The sequence below is a fragment of the Nuphar pumila genome, chromosome 8 (genome assembly GCF_984573655.1).
Source record: "Nuphar pumila chromosome 8, dmNupPumi1.hap1.1, whole genome shotgun sequence".
NCBI lineage: Eukaryota > Viridiplantae > Streptophyta > Magnoliopsida > Nymphaeales > Nymphaeaceae > Nuphar > Nuphar pumila.
In genome coordinates, this window is record NC_143256.1 from 116,594,886 (window position 1) to 116,599,139 (window position 4,254).

General features: G+C 49.1%; 1 pseudogene; it reads right to left on the reverse strand.

Moving 5' to 3' along the window:
• Positions 1-2,957: 2,957 nt before the first annotated feature.
• On the reverse strand, positions 2,958-3,596 carry LOC149830347 (kiwellin pseudogene; annotated as a pseudogene).
• Between the last annotated feature and the right edge of the window lie 658 nt (positions 3,597-4,254).

The window sequence follows — 4,254 nt, forward strand, 5'->3', positions numbered from 1 at the left end:
TCCTGCCCGAAGAGACACTTCTCTCGTTTAACACAGAGGTCATTCTCGTTCAGCACCTGAAACACTGTTCGCAAGTGCCCGACATGTTCCTCCATGTTACTGCTATAGATCATGATATCATCCAGATAGACTACCACAAACTTGTCTAAGTAAGGGTAGAAGATCTGGTTCATTAAAGTCGTGAACGTGGCTGGAGCATTTGTCAACCCGAATGGCATTACTAGAAATTCGTAAGCACCATAGCGGGTGACACAAGTTGTTTTCGGCTCATCACCTTCGGCAATCCTCACCTGCCAGTAACTCGATCGCAGATCTAGCTTGGAAAAGATACGGGCACTGCCTAGCTGATCGAACAAGTCTGCTATCAATGGCAATGGGTACTTGTTCTTCACAGTGACCTTGTTCAAGGCCCGGTAATCCACACATAACCGTTTAGAGCCATCATGTTTCATCTGAAAAAGGACCGGGGCACCAAATGGGGCTTTTGATGGACGAACAATGCCTGCGTCCAACATCTCGTCTAGCTGCCTGCGCAGTTCCTTCAACTCTGCTGGCCCCATACGGTATGGAACCATTACAGGAGGCTTTGCTCCCGGGGTCAACTCAATCTTGTGGTCGACCTCGCGTCTTGGCGGAAGACGCTTTGGCAATTCCGGAGGCATCACCCCCCGAAACTCCTCCAATAGAGGGGCTAGGGTAGGCGACACTGCTGCTTCTACCTTCCCTTCATCTGCACGCACTGCAACTAAGAATGTCTGCTCCCCATGCTTGACACCCTTCTTCAGTTGCATTGCTGATAACACTGAAGACTTGCCTTTCTGCGTAAGGCACTGCACTGTGTGGGACAGGTCTGATCCCATGATCGTCAACGTGTTAAACTTTGGCAGCATCATCACATTCTGGCTTCGCAGAAACTCCATACCCAGAATCACCTTGAAATCGTCCAGGGGCACCACAGAGAAGTTGGCTTTGCCGACCCAACTCCCCACTTGAGTAGCCACATCTCTTGCTTCACCAAGAATGGGCTTGGCCTCAGAGTTTACTGTTTTGATAGTCCTCTGCTTTGGCCCAGTTTTCAAGCCCAACCGCTCTGCCTCTTCCCGCGAGACAAAGTTGTGTGTGGCCCCGGAGTCTACCATTGCCGAAGTAGACTTTCCATTCATAATGACTTCTACGTACATAAGTTCCTTACTGACCTGCATGTTCTTAGCTGCGCAACTTCTAGCTGCGTTAATCGATCGCATGGCGCCCATCCTCGGTTGCATGGTCTCAGTGTCACTGCCTTCAGTATCGCTGCATTCTTCCTGTGCAGCATTGGCTTGCCCGTCGTCCTTTACAAGGCGCTTTGGACATTGTCGGGCGATATGTCTATCACCACAGAACCAACATGTCACAACTGCACCCTTGTTGTTGTTGTTATGCTTTGTATAGTTCTGTTTCTTTTCGGATTGATGGCGTATCGACGCCTCACCTTTATCATTGCGCTGCTCATCCTTCTTGCCTCTGTGGTCAGGCTTCTTCCCAACTTTGGTTGATGGGGTGAAAGGCTTGCGCTGAGTGTCAACTAAGCGCTCAGCCGCCACATATGCATCTTCCAAAATACGGGGGTTACTCCTTTCCACTTCAGACTGTGCCCATGGTTGAAGTCCCACAATGAACCAGTTGAGCATGTCGTCTTCTGGCATGTTAGGTATCTCCAGCATAAGCTTCTGGAACGTTCTGACATAGTCTTGCAACAAACCAGTATGTTTGAGCTCACGGACCATCCGGTAAGCCTGTCTCTGCGCATTTCTTGGCATGAAGTAGTTGCGCAACTCTACTTTGAAGTCGTCAAAGGTGTCTATCACACATTGACCCCTCTCCATGTCATTGCGTTTCCGCCTCCACCAAGCGATAGCATCACCATCAAGTAAGGCCGCTGCAGCCTTGATCCTCAGATCTTCGAGGGTCACATTCTGGATATCCAAGTAGTCTTCTACTTGGAACAAGAAGTTCTCAATGGCCTTGCTGTCGCGAGAACCATTGAATTTTGCGGGTCTAGGTACATCAATCCTTGATGGTCTCTCACCATTTCCGCCATTCAGGGTCACTGTCCGCTGCAACGTACGGTTCCTCAACTCAAGATCGGTCACTGTAGTCGTCAACGAAGTGACCTGCCCCATTAGTAAGTTCGCCTGCTCTTGCAGGCTCGCCACCACATCATTCAATCCATTGAATGAATGCGAAGTCACATCTTCCACCAGCTTGTTAACAGTTGCAACCAACTCTTCTTGGCCCCGAGGTGAACCCATCTTCTCAGCTCCGGCAACTGCTTTGCCCTTGGTGTTGCGCAAGTGTTGGTAAGGCGCCACGATGTCTTGCTCACAAATCGCAGCCTGTCGGCGTGTCTGTCGACACCGACTCCGGAGTCCCTTCCCCAGCACGAGAATGGGCTCTGGTACCACTTGTCACGGGCCTATTTCCTTCAATGGGCCAGCGCAGCGCGACGGTCCTTCCTTACCGCCGCAAGCCTACTCGTCAGCTCGCTTGCCGGTCGCGGAAGCTTATGATCAAAGTGCAAGAGAGCAAGAGAGAATAGAGGGAGAGAAGTTGCAATCACAAGAAGCAATCACAACGAGGGTGAACAAAAGAAAGCTCAACGCATTTAATTCATTCACAATTTTGCCTGCAGGCTATTACAGTTCAAGTATACGGGCTGCCCCTTCGGGGTATTGATTCACCTGAACCGGGCAGCTTACATCAGACTCAATAAAAGCAAAACAGACTCTAAGCGCAACTGTACACTGTAAGTCGCAAGGGAACAGGTATAGGGTCACAATTTATTTAACTCAATATTTGAGTAAACATTAGGCTATGTCACATGGACGCCGCTGCAGATAAAGGGACATGGTATTTTTATAAAGTTTTCAACGACATGATACGGAGGGGCAAAATGGAGCATCTGTGTGACATAAACCTTAGGCCATGGACCAAGTCACACTTTCTTCACCAGAACTGAGTCCAAGTGCATTCCAAACAGCTTGCTAGCCGTCCACTATGTTGTTTCGACAAGGTGGCTGCCAAGCATGCACTTCATCGCACCCGCGCATCGAGTCACACTCGTCGACCACCTTCGCCGTCGCGCTTCTACCATTACTAGTAGCAGTTGTGGTGATCATCTTCCCACATCGGCTTCTACGATCAAACCATCCGGTTGACAGAGCCACCACAAGCTCGGTATTGTCATGGTAGGAGTCATCACATTCCGATCGCCCGCCTCCATCGCCACCTTCACTGAAGTCATTTAGTGTGAGTATCGCATTGGTAGAGTCGGAGACGGGAGGTGAACATGTATAGGTTGGGAAGGACTGGCCTTTGCAGGTCATTGTGCCCAATGAAGAGCAGCCATCATGACTTTGAGGTGAACCACCGGAGCAGATGTGCGTGCCAACTTGGGGGTCATCGGTGCAAAAATTGTTCACACAGATCAGTTGGCCATCGCAGTTGTCATTCGTGCTGCAAGGGCCATTGCAAGACGATTGAGCAGTGACAGAAGGAAGCACCAACACATGAATTAGGAGGAGCCATAGAGGAAGTGTTAGTGATGAGACGGCCATATATGTAAGAGAGAGAGAGAGAGAGAGAGAGAGAGAGAGAGAGAGAGAGAGATGTTGAATTTTTTGAGGTGAGGGGTGCATATATTTATAGGATCGGCTACATGCATACTTGCAAAGATAGAGAAGCGAGACTTCTTCATCCATGCCTGTCTTCGTAACTTGACTTGATGTCAACATGTACACTTGCATGGAAAGAAAAGGAGAGGGACTTGGTCCACAAATCCCTATCCTCATACACTGATGTCGTACCTCTTGTTGTGAGAGCTCTTTGTCGAGTTGTTTTCTTCAAATCTGACGCTGTAGATGAACGCGGAGGTCAATGACAAAAAGTCCCACTCACGGGTAACACTATTTTCACCACCCTTGTGAGGAGATTTCATCCCTAAACGTGGTTTGAGGTTTTCCCAGGGATCTTTTTTATGCCGTTTGATGCACGACGAGGTCCATGACAAAAAGTATCACTCAGGTTTGCCTGTCTCATTTTTTTTACCACCCTTTTGAGGAGATTTCATCCCCCTATACGAGGTTTGAGGTTTGCCTGGGGATCTTTTTTATGCCGTTTGATGCACGCGGAGGTCCATGCCATTTCATGGCCAAAAGCGTTCCCATCCTTTGGCATAGATGTTGATCCTAGCTGTGAAGCTGATGAATCTGGACA